This window comes from Arvicola amphibius, chromosome 5, assembly GCF_903992535.2.
Source record: "Arvicola amphibius chromosome 5, mArvAmp1.2, whole genome shotgun sequence".
NCBI classification, from domain to species: Eukaryota; Metazoa; Chordata; class Mammalia; order Rodentia; family Cricetidae; genus Arvicola; species Arvicola amphibius.
The window spans coordinates 81697300-81710664 of record NC_052051.1 but is presented as its reverse complement, the minus strand read 5'-3'; positions in this window follow the sequence as shown (position 1 = coordinate 81710664).

Below are 13365 nucleotides of genomic sequence, written 5' to 3'. Positions count from 1 at the left end.
AGCCATGAAGGCTCTGCCCGCCCAGGCCTCCCTCTGCCATCTTGTATTAAGCGCCCAGCTCCTCGGCTGGGTGGCAGCCTACTAGGGATTCATTTTCCAGCTGTGAGTGCCTCTCTGCGTGAGAGCCCCCATCCAGCTCCCATCCCTGTGATTGAACTTGAGAGACTGTGTTTGCTTAATACCCACAACGAAGCAGCTCCCTTAAAACCCAGACAGCAGGAGGCCTGCGCCAGGGGATCCCGCTCACGACTGCAATTGAGCTAGACATTCGTAATTTTGGTTTGACCAAAAGAACCTCAGGTTTCTCACTCCCATTCAGCTGACACCTCAGAGGCCTCACAGACTGGGATTGCCTTCCAGAACTCACCCCAGACATCCCTCTGGGGTGTACTGAGCACTGTTCCCAGCTACTTCTCAGAGGAGCCAAGCTGCCTTACAGAAGTCACTGCTCAGTCCCAGAGAGTAGCCTCTGCTCCTTCCTCTTCATGTTTCCTCTCCCACGCCAGCTCAGCTCCGTCTCTCCTCCCTTCCTTCACTCTGACTCTCTGTGTCTAAATTGACTAAGCCCTGTTCTCTAGGCTTCCTCTGGCTGCATTTGTCTTGGCCCCATTTCCTGCTTTTCAGTTTCTTCTCTGTTCTTGGCCACCCATGCTTCCTCTCCCTCCGACTGCACCTCACAGGGTTTCTGCAGTTTCCTGCCTCCAGCACCAAGTGCTAACTACCCTAGTACCTGTGTCAGTGTGCCATCCTGCCCTTAGGGTTCTCCTTCTGTGCAATTTTCAATGTTTCCCTCAGGCTCTCTCAGACAGCCTTCTCCTTTATCTTCTCTCTCCCATCGCAGGCTTTCACACAAGGCCTTTACCTCCTCTGGAAGGTTCAATCTGAGGCCTCTGCAGGCCATCTTCCCCAAGAGCCACATTCAAGTGATCATGAGCGGGGACTATGACTCATCCTCACAGTACAGCGTCAAGGTCAGGTACGTTCACCTGCTTTGGAGAGGCCTTTCCTGAAGGATTTCCATGTGGTTCCCTAGAACTATCTTGCTGGGAGCTGGCCTTCCCCGTCATCATCAGAGAAGACTGAGAATAAAACGCAATTAGTTCAATTACTTATTTTACAAAGGAGGAAACAGAAGTTCAGAGAGGTGGCTCCTTACAACACAGGCATGGAGCAGTCAAGTGTGTAGAGGCGTGACAGTATCTTGGGCCTCTGTTCTCCATCTGTTAAATGGGGCTATCTGCTGGGAAGTGGGAGAACAAAAAGTGGGTGCCTGCTCTACCAGGCACAGGGCGGTCCATAGTAAACGCCAAGCAACGGATGCTATACCCATGTCTGGGCATGATGCTGTTGTATGTATCACACACACACACACACACACACACACACACACACACACACACACACACACACAGAGTGGTACAAACACGGGCTCCCGGCCTTTTCACAAGACAGGGTTTTTGCAAACTAGTCTCCATCACCTGACCTGGTGACAGCACCCCATCAAGTTCTCATTCCTGAAGACACCTCACAGAGTTCTTCCACCTTGCCTGCCCTGCCAGAGCAGCCCTCAGACCAGAGGCCATTTCAAAGGGTTTCCCCATCCTCCCCACCATGGTCACAATAGCTCACTCCCCACGGACCCTGAGCCGACAGAAGAAAGCCCAGACAGGAGATCAAACGTGAGCTCTGTGGAAGACAGAGGAGACAGCATGAGAGGCGAGATGGAGCAGCAAGAATAATGACTCCCGTCCAAGTTGCTTCCCATAAACCCGCAGCTCTTTGAAGCCTGCTTTCCTTTAATAAAATGCGCTGTTATTAATGACCCAAGTGGAAGTTTTCTGGGCAGGACAATGCCAAAGTCCCTGGTGGCCTCTGTGGGGCCTTGTGCATGGGAAAGTGGTGCCGAGGATGCCTCCACATGCCAAGGGCCAACAGGCATGTCAAAGGAGCTGGAGAGGCGATCTGGTCCGCATGAATGCTCGTGGGTACCACTGGCATCTGGGGCTGCTACAATGGGCCATCGGGGTTTGTGTTGCTGCTGCTATTCAGCCAGTTTAGCATTCAGGGAACATTTGCTGAGTGCCTACTCTGTGCTGGACCCTGTGTGGGGTGCAAAGGCTAAACCACATGCATTCCTGCCCCAATGAGGCTGGAAGTTAGACTTGAAATCCTTATTATATTATTTTATTTTATGTGTATGGATGTCTTGCCTACATTTGTATCTGTGTACCACATATGTGTCTGATCCTCTTAGAGGTCAGAAGAGGGCATTTGAGTTTTAGATGGTTGTGAGCCACCATGTGGATGCTGGGATGCTGGGATGCTGGAATTTGACCCCAAGTTCTTAGGGAGAGCAGCCAGTGATCTTCAGCCCTTGAGAAATCACTTCAAAATTTGTGTGTGTGTGTGTGTGTCTGCTTGTAGAGGTAATGTTCATGTGTGTGTGCATATGTGTGCATGGGTATAGAGGCCAGAGGTCAACCTTGGAGGTCATTCCTCAGGAATGCCCATCTTATTCTTGGAGGCAGGGTCTGTCAGTGGGTCCCAAGGCTTAGTGATAGGCTGAACTACCTAACCAGTGTGTAACATGAAGGGGCCACCAGGCCTGCTTGTTTGTTGGTTTCTGTCCTGCCTGGTACACCACAGCCAGCAAGCCCCAAAGAAAATCACACATAGGTCTCTTTAACTTATAAAGCTGATTGGTCCATTAGCTCTAACCTCTCACTGGCAACTTTCACATCTTAATTAACCCATTTTTCTGATCTATGTTAGTCATGTGGCTCAGTACCTTTTTTCAGTGGGGCAGATCACATCCTGCTGCTTTGGTGGTCTGGGCAGGAGGGGGAGGAATCAACTTCCACCTTCCCAGAGTTCTCCTGTTCCCATTACATCATTTCTACTTCCTGTCTGGTTTGCCCACCTTTACCTCCTGCCTGGCCAATCAGTGTTTATTTAAAACATGATTGACAGATTACAGACAATACTCCCGCACCACCAGTGAGTCCCAGGGACCTACTTGTCTCTGCCTTTTCACTGCTGGGATTACAAGTGCACACTACATGCTCAGCTTTCTATGTGAGTGTTGGAGAATGAATTCAGGTCCCAGAATCTGTCTAGCAAGTGCTTTCTCTACTGACCAGACCAGAAATCACAAGAAGCAGGAGCTAAATTGGTCAGTGACCTGCAAGACCCAGTCTAGATTTTAATACTACTCTTCTCCTCCCTTGTTATCACAGAGTGCATCTCCTGAACTCCCCCAAGCTGCAGCTCACATAGAAGGTCACTTGAAACCTGCCTGGCTACAGCAAACTTTTAGCCATGATCCCTATACCTACTCCTACCTACCAGCAAGTCGAACAGCTATCAAATTATGTGTCTGTACTGTTGGTTTTGCCAATGGCTGGGGCACTGGGGCAAATGACTCCTCTGGGTCATAAGGAATGTCATGTGGTGAGAGAATTCCACCACAAGCCCAATCCTTGTACTCTGAAGATGGGGTCCAGCACCACTCAGATTTCCAACAATTCTTGGAACCAGCTGTGAGCTTCTCTAACATCAGAGGTGCTGAGCATTGCAAAGTATGCACGGTGCCATCAGGGACTCACATTTAAGTTAGGAGAGGACTTTTCTCATTCCACCTCCTCCAGGTGTAGATCTTGAGCAAACACCCAGCCTCTGAGCTCAAGTGTCTCCCGTGTGGTAGGGCAGTGGCAGGTACAGCTGGTATATAGTTGGCTCGTTAGTTGGGTGGGGGCTTGGAAATCACATTTGCTTTGCACAAGGTATGTTTATACCTGTGTTATGGGTGAGAAAACGGAGGTCCAGAGAACATGGCTGTTTGACAAGATTTCAGAGGCAGGAGTCTCTGAGTACTAGTTGGAGGAAGAAGGAAAGGAAGAAGGGAGGGAAGGGAAAGAAGAGAAGATGAATAAAGAGAAAGAGGGAAGCTGGGATGGGGAGAGGAGATAATTTGGTTTCCAGTGGCTGGGTTTCATGTAAATCCCCAGAACTCTGCAGAATCAGAGTATTAGACGGTCCGGATCCACGAGAGGGCCCAGGTGCTCCGACTCCCCTCACATCACATGGAGACCTTTGAGTGTGCAGGTAGGGGTTAGTGACAGGAGAAATGGGGCTGTTTATGAAAGCCTCCTGAGGTGATGGGTTCCAGAGATGCTCATCATGGACAGCCGGGAGACCTCAGGATTTGCTGTGGACTCTGACTGGATGGCTGAGTCTGAGCACAGAAGACCTTCTATTCACTACTTACTTAAAGTAGAAGCTTTTACCTTGTAAGAGGCCCCTGGTGACCTCAGGGTAGAGCAAGAACATGGATGTGAGGACCCCTGCATCACATATGGTAAAGGAACTTCCCATATCCACATGATGTTCATGTCAATAACTCAGGGACCAAAGGACTAAGGGATTCCCAAAACATATAGCCTATTGGTATTGCCCTTGGTTCCCCCAGCGATGGAAGATAAGTCCCTGTCCTAGTCAGTGTTCTATTGCTGTGAAGGGACACCATGGCCATGATGACTCCTATAAAGAAAGCATTTAATGGGAATTATTTACAGTTTCAGAGGTTTAGTCCATAGCGAGAAGCATGGTGGCATGCAAGCAGACATGGTGTTGAAGAAGTAGCTGAGAGTCCTACATCTGGATCTGAAGACAGCAGGAAGAGAGAGACACTGGGACTGCCTTGAACTTTTGAAACCCCAAAGCCCAACCTCCAGTGACACACTTCCTCCAAAAAGGCCACATCTACTCCACACCTTCTAATCCCTCTCAAATAGTGCCTCTCCCTGTTGCCTAAGCATTCAAATATATGAGCCTATGGGGACCATTCTTATTCAAACCACTGCAGGCTCTATTGCTGAACATATCATGCACTTTAGAAATAAGGCCCGGAGATCTCAGAGTTAGAAATGACCTGCATGCCCCTTCCCTGAGAACTAGCCTTCATGGTGTCAAAAGGCACCATGCAAGCTTTCAAAGGGCAGAAGCAACCAACAGCTCCACCCAGAAGGGATGCCTAAGAAGCACATGAATTACCAACATGGCATGATAACCCTGTGGGTGCAACAGGGGCACACATATCTGGGCAACTGCTCTCTCATTGGACTTAAGACCAGCTTGCTCAACAAGAGGGAGACCATACTGGTGCTGGAAACCTAGTTAACTACTCAGTGCTTGTGAAGCCATGGCCATTGGAGGAGAATCTACCACCACTGATTACTAAACCAGCATAATCTCTAACAAGGATCTATAAACATTTGTCTTCAGACCCACAGATAGGTATAGTCTTCATCTCTCATCAAGAAACTTCTCTTTGCCACAGATGGAACCAAACCATAACACAACCAATCATGTGTTCCAATACATATATCTACAAAATACTCCCATACCTAAGACTCAGGGAACATTATGGAAGTGGGGGGAAGAGTGTAAGAAGCAGCCCATCAGAGACTTTGCTATGAGATTGTATCTCCTCATGATATCAGAATTTTCACTTGTAAAGCCTCATCAACATGGCTGCCCAAATGTGAGCTGAACAAGAACGATACCAATGAACATGCCAAACAACATGTGAGAATAGCCTACCAGGCCTCGACCCTACAGAAAGAACCACAGGCAACTGAGCAGAGCTGGAAACAGGAGAGGTGGCCTTCCTCAGGGAAGAACACACCGATTGATTGTCTAGTGAGAAATGCTCAGCCCTGAAAAATACTGTTATATAATAATATAATGTTATATGTCCAAATAATGTTATATGGACTCAGCAAGTTATATTTTGGAATCTATGTATATATAAATACATTTATGCATATAATAACAATTGATGAAAAAGGGAGTGGGGAGGGGTTTAGAGGGAGAAAAGGGAAAAGAGAAATATAATTAAAATGCAATCTCAAAAATAAACAAGCAATTTAACACAAATAATCCATACCCTCAAGGATTCTTTTCCTCAGGCCTCCTTTCTTTCTCCCTCATGCCTGCATCTCCTGTGCTTTCTACATGTAAGCTTTGGGGCAGTGGGAGCTGCTGCTCTGTCCCTGACCTTCCTGGTCACAGTAGGCCTTAGAAATAATTAGGAACAGCCCAGAGACCTCTCCCCAACTCCTGGATCCCAAGGGGTCTAGGACTGGGGGAAGGGTGGGAGTGATGGGGATAGAACAAAGGACTGAAGTGAACAGGCAGAAGATGAAGCAATGAGGCCCCAGAAGGCCCCCGACCCAGCCTTGATGTCCCAGCATGGGGTTTGGCCTCTCAGCTGTGGTCAAGGGGCGGGTGCCAGCCGGGCACGGCTTGCTCCGGTGAGAGCCAGCTGCTGCCAGCCAACTTTCCATGACATCAGAGCCCAGTTGAGCCAGACCTGTGGGGGTGGGGAGGTAGCTCCACACCCTGGTTCCCCCAGCCTACTGAGGGCCCTGGGCGGGGATGAGATGACCCTGGGTTGCAGGGCATGTCTTTATGGATACTCACCAAATAGTCCAAAGAACAGCTACTCACTGCCACATTAAAGGGGCAAACAGCTCCAACTTCCAACAGTGGAGGGATGGCTGAGTTATTTTGCATTTGCCTGTGTGGTAGAGTCATCTTCCCCGTGATGCTCATAAGCTCTTAACAGAGACTCCAATGTTTAGTAAAGGAAGAGCTAGGCAGAAAGGGTGGAAGTGTAAGACCTCATGCGTCCACAATTCATACTCAGTTTGCATGGGAGTTGCTTTAAAAACCCTTCAAGAATGCTGCCAAGCCCTCTGAACTCTGACCTGGCTGCCCTTCCAGCCCTACCTCACCTCGTTCTGTACAGCCACAAAGACCACTATTAGAAGCCGAATACTCCATGGGCTCCTGGTAGCCTGGTTTTCTGATTTCCTGAAACCTTCCCCAACTCATACACACTCCACCTTCATCATCATGCATCTGGACAGAGTGGAACTTGGACATGTTCATAGGGTTCATCCCAGCATGTGAGCCAAGTCAGGACTTGAACTCAAAGTTGCAAAGCGCATACATATTCTTTGTATGACTGAACTCAAGTTGTCAGGCTTGGTGACAAACACATTTGCCAGCCGAGCCATTGGGAGGAAGGGAGATGGGCAGGAAACAGTGGTAGCCTGGAACCAGAGGACTCTGGGGGATGGGAGGAGGCTTAATGATTGTATTGTTTTCTTTAGCGCTTCCAGCTTTTCTTCAATGCACATGTATTTGATTTACAATCAGAGAAAACAAACATTACAATATTTTTTTTTAAATAAAAGGTCAGCAAACAGCCCCGATGGAGCTCGTGTTCTCCAAGAACCCCATCACCCCCCCACACACACACTTATGAGAAGCCAGTGGCCAAGCCCACCCATTCTTTAGGCTGCCCAAGAGGTGGCCCCACCCCATCCTCAGAAGCTCCCACTGGCAAGGAGGGAATCCTGGGCCACCTGCAGGGCCCCTCCTCCCTTGTTTCTCCAATGCAAATAGGGAGCAGGCCTTCCAGCTCACCTCTCCTGTCACCAAGCCAGCTCTTCCTCCAGGCCAGCCTCACCCCCCTATGGCTCCCCAGACCTGAGACCAGCCATACAGCCCACCCCAAAGATCCATGCACATGATTCCATTTTGCATTATGCATCCCAAATGGTGTGCCCCTCACTGACGAGGCTTGTAGCAAATTACTGTTGGTGAAAACAGGAGGCCCCGGGTTTGGAAGCCAGATGAAGCTTTTACTTTTCCTGATGGTGGGGGTTGGAGATCAGCCACAGGAAACATCCTGGGGAAACATCCTGAGAAGAGGAGTCCAGACAGGTCTCCTGGTGCGTTCCCTTTCCAGACACATGCTGAGCATCTCCTGGGACCTGGGCGGTGTCTGGGGAGCAGGAATGGGCAATGGTGACACAGTCTCTGGGCATATAGAACTGGCATAAGCCAGGGAGAGGAGAGAAGTGAGACAGCAGGGAACAGGGCAGTGGGGGGAGGCTTCCCTGGGACCCCAGGAGCAGGAGGAGCCAGGAAGGGTGAGACAGAGCAGGGAACAGGGCAGTGGGGGGAGGCCTCCCTGGGACCCTGGAAGCAGGAAGAGACAGAATAGAGATTTTGAAGAGGGTGGCTTTCATACTTGGATACTTTCATCCTAGACCCTAAAAAGATAATGTGTGTTCAAGGAAACAAGAAAAACCAAGCCACTTAGACCCTCCTGTTAGTGATCATTAAAAAGCCTGCAAATCCCAAAGAAAAGGGAGGATTAGACTCACTGGGTTAGACCCCTGGGGACTATACACTCCTTGGTGGAGTCCAGCATGATCTCCTGGAGCTGGACATTAAAACTCAAGTCTCAGACTGTTCAGGTTCTAGAGAGAAACTTAGTAACTCTACAGCTAGGTTCAGGTGTTTTCCCAATAGCACAGGTTAGGAGTACAAAACCATATGCAGGCCAATGACCCTCCATGGACAGATTGATGTGGTGAGGCAAAGTGGACATCTAAGTAAGTAACCCACAACGATAACAGCATCATGGATGGTCCTCATGATATAAATAAGTTCCAAGATAATGCATTGTAATGGTATAATCACATTTAATTATTCATATGTATTTTTGTTTGTATGTGGGTGTGCTAGTGTCATAGCACACATGTGGATATCAGAGAGCAACTTGCAGGAGTCATCTCTTTCCTTCCATCATGTGAGTCCCAGGTCAACATACCTGTCCGCAAGTACCTTTACCTGCTAGGACAGTGGTTCTCAACCTGGGGTTTGAATGACACTTTCGTGGGGCTTGAATATCAGATATCCTGTATCTCAAATATTTACATTACGACTCATAGCAGTAGCAAAATTACAGTTATAAAGTAGCAATGAAAATAACTTTATGGTTGGATACCTCCATAAAGCAACATAAGAAACTGTTTTAAAAGGCCACAGCACTAGGAAGGTCGAGAGCCATTGTGCTAAGCCATCTTACCATTGGTGTAACCATATTCATAAAAATAAAGCCACTAACTAGAACTGTAGACAAGGGGCTGGGGGAAGTTCAGTAGGTAAAGTGCTTGCTGAACAAGTACTAGGACGTAAGTTTAGATCCCAGCATCCCCATCAAAGCCCTTGGTGGTAAAGCAGGCACTGGGTAGGAGAGACAGGAAGATCCCTGGGTGCACCGGACAGCCAGTCCAACTGAAAGTAAGAGAACCTCTTACTATGAAGAAAGGGGAAACTACCATGGCATCAGACTCTAGCCTTGTAACACATACACACACACACACACACACACACACACACACACACACAGGTGTGTGTGTGCACAGAGTCAGTGCGTAGGGGCAGACTGACAGTGAGCTGCTGTGCCTAGCCTGCCCTGGATTTCTGTCCCACGGTTGAGTGGCAGACTTCCCATCCATCTGCTTGCCATGAGGTTCAACTAAGTACTGACAAACTCTGCACCACTAGGACATGATGGATGGACGTTGCTGTTTCTATTGGTGGCTTCAGGGAATGTTCTGGAAAGACCTAAAGGAAAAAATTGGAAACGGGTTGCAAAATCCTGCTCCTAGATTATTCCTAAATACCTATCATCCTCCTGATATTTTAAAGAAACACAGACACCCTGTGATGTGTTGTCGGCAGGTGCTAATGAATTAATCTGCCTGCCCCAGAAAGCGAGGCCATTGCAGCAACAGGAGACATAACCATAAGCAGGCCAATGACCATCCATGGGTAGAGTGATGTGGTGAGGCAAAGTGGAATATTATATAGACATCTAAGTAAGTAACCCACAACGATAACAGCATCATGGATGGTCCTCATCCCAGAGCAGATACAAAATGTTTTGCTTTTGGTGCACCCACTTTGACTCTGAACACATGACATCTAAGCTTCTTTCTAGAAAGAGTTCTATGTAGGGAGCACCTACTGTGTGCCATCACCAAATGACTTTTGCTCAGTACTTACCAGACTACCTTTAGTTACTGCATTTTCCAGACACAAGAGATGAAACTGGTGTTTTTAGAGATGGTGTGGATGACAGATGTGAAGGTGGCTATGTATCTCCACACAAAACTGTCAGATTGCAGTCCTGGGCACAGTTGACCTGGCCTGCAGTCCCTTCTGTCTCCTTGGCCACCATGGATGTAATATTTCTCATCTGCCTCCTGCTTTAGTTGGCTCATTCTCTCCCCTTGATCACCTCAGGTTCCACTTTGGAAAATCAAACAGATTCACAACTACCCAAAATGGAAGGTCCAACATCTTCGAAAACAACGCCCTCAAGCCTGATTTCAGAAACAGGGCAGGGAAAGCAAATGCCCCACCCTTGGATATGGGTGTTGGGTGCCTGGTTTGGAGTTGGACTGAGCTAAAGTTCTAGAGGGTGCCAGAGCTTGCCTACCCCATCTCCTCTCTAAAAGAACAACGGTGTGTGGAGAATGAGGGACAATTAGGCTGGGCCTGGGGCAAGGGGATAAAGGAACAAAAGGGAACTATCCTCTCAGTCAGCCATCATAGCCACTCTGAAGCTCTGGCAACACCCTGCACCCCATTAAACAGATTGAGAGACAGAGATGAAAGGCCACAGGCTGAGTATGCTGTCCCTGTATCTGGAGACCTTTGCTGGCTTCCCAACCTTACTTTAGTGGTTACCTCAGAATTAGCAGGCCAGAAAGTGGGGCTTCTGCTTCTCTCTCATGGGGGAACCGTCTCTTCACAAAATAGACTGGTGTATAGCAGAGAGGAAGAACACAAATTCCTTGGACCCTGTGGTCACTGGGAGCTTCCACCCTGGAGGAGAACTGGGACATGTGAGCCCAGCCATACAACCTGATGGTGACAGTTCCAGTCTGCAGGCACACCTTCATAAGTGGTACAATCACAAGGGTCTTCCTTACAACCTCCATGCCTCAGTTTCCCCATTTGCAAAATAGGGGTCATAGTGGTACCTACTTCACCAAATTCTTGAAGAATTAAATGTTTCTTCTGTAATGAACACTCTCCTCTCTGAATTACCTTTCAGAAGATCTAGAATCTTCCTCATCCCTTGACCAGGAAAACAAATTGGAAGACCTAAAGATGCCCTGTCTTATTGTAGGTGAGCAGAGAGGACATACCCTTTTCTGTAGCATCAGATATGGATTCCCAGGAGATCACAGGTGGCTCTACCATGAGCCACATCTCAAGTCCCCTCCTTGGCTCACTGTCAGCTATGAAAGTAACAAAAAAAGGGAGTCCCCAGCTCTGCTAGGGTTCTTACCACCCACTACTTTCCTTCTGTCTCTCCCATGCTTTAGGTCCCCAGGCACTAGGAGGCTTTCAGGTTGGAGTATGTAGTACTGTTTCAGAGGCAGCTCCTGCTTGGGTGCACTAGGAGACACCCCACTAGTAGTCCTTAGCACCCCAAAGATAGAATATTTTTGCTAACTCAATCCAGTCCCAGTAGCCTGGCAGCCCCCCAAAACTGGTGGGACACATGTGCAGAAAGTAGTCTCAAAGGTATCACCTCTGCCCTCCACCAGAGCCAAGCACTTCAGGATAGTGTAGCTTTCCTCCCATTCCTTCAGGAGTGACAGAACCCCTGCTCTTCCAGCCAGCTGCGTGTGGTAAATGCTTGTGCAACTTGGCAAGTCAGCATAGGCCAGCACTGTTCCTGTGGTGGATCTGAGCTTGGAACAGCTGATCCCCGCCAAAAAAGCAAGCTTTGCCTACAGAAGCCAAGAGCTAGAGGCTGGGGAGGGGTGGCCCAGTAGGGGGCTCCCACCCTGGGCTGCTCTTAGGCCAGATGGCGGGGAAGGGTCTCCCAGCCAGTCAGGGTCACAGTCCCCCACTGCTGGATGGCATTTCAAAGCTGAGACCAGAAAGGGGATGCCCGCACTGGGACTGCTTCATTAGCGGTTTGCATTGTGGAAAGCTCTTCATGGGCCAGGATTGCAGCAATACAGGCCTTTCATCCAGGGTGGGCATGGGGACTCTGGCCAGGAGCCCCTGGTGGAGAATGAGCTGTACCTCCAAAGCCTCTTGTCCTTTCAGATGCGGGTCCTCTCAGGCCTCATAGGAAGGCTCCTCTACTGAGACCTCTAGCTGCAGGTCAGAAGGCCCCCAAGAAGGTGCTGCCTCCTCTACATGTCCACCCATCTTCCTCAGCTTCTCACAAGTAAAATTCAAAATGGTGGCCTTTGTAGACCCTGGAGATGCTGGTACTAAATGTGACCTTTGACCTGGCAGTCTCAGAAGAGCTGTTCTCTGTAAAAATCACTGTGCTACTTTCATTGCCTCAACTGGAAGTGAAGGGGAAGCTTGGCAATGGCTTTCCAGGGTGCCTCAAAGCATGGGCATCCATTCTCCAGGTGGCAACTTGGAGGGCAGCCAGACCTGGTTGTCTGTCCTGGGGCTTTCTCCTTTACAGATGCTCCCTCTCCTTGGTCCCATCACTCTCGCTAGGTTGCCCTGGCATCGCTATGCCCCCACTGACTATTTATTCTCTTCATAAGTGTTCTTTGTCCTACATTACAGTCACACTACTTGCCTCAGGGCAGCCTGACTGACCTTCTAAGCTGGAATCTGATGGTGACTTCACCATCGGTGGATCACTGCTACAGACACAAATCCACATAGAGCTCCAGCCCCACTCTGGTGCCAGGAGGGATGGGGACTTAGGGCTGATTAGAATTAGATGAGGTCATGAGGATGGAAATTTGAGCGCCTTTATGAGGAGAGGACAAGGAACTTGCTTCCTTCTCTACCATGTGAGGACATGGAGAGAAGACTGGTAGCTCCAAGCCAGAGTAGAGTCTTCACTGAAATCTATGCGGCCAATATTTCCATCTTGAACTTCCCAGCTTCTCCCAGAACTAGAAAAAATAACTGTCACCTATTGAGCCTGTAGTATTTTGTTATGGCAACCTGTATTACTCAGCTTTCCATTACTGTAACAAACACCTGAGAGAAATCAATTTCAGGTTAGAAAGGTTTGGTTTGGGCTCATGGTTTTGGAGGATTCAGTAAAACATGCCCATTACTTTGAGATGAAGGACATACCATGGTTGGAGCACTGAATGGAGCAAAGTCATTAACGTCATGGCAGGGAAATGTAAGAGAGCAAAGGACAGGGATTGCATCATCCCTTAAGAGGCATGACCTCAATGACAGAAGAGTAGGTGGATTTTTCTGTTCCACCTTCCAGCTCCCAAATAACCACATGGAGACTTCTTATTAATTATGAGACCTTGGCCAATAGCTTAGGCTTATTATTAACAAGCTCTTACAACTTAAATTAGCCTATTTTTTAAATCAACCTACTTTTTGTCTAGTAGCTTTATTACCTTTACTCTGCACTGCCTGCACTGCCTCCTCTTCATCTGACTGGTGTCTCCCTACTTCTTCCCAGCATCCTGTGTG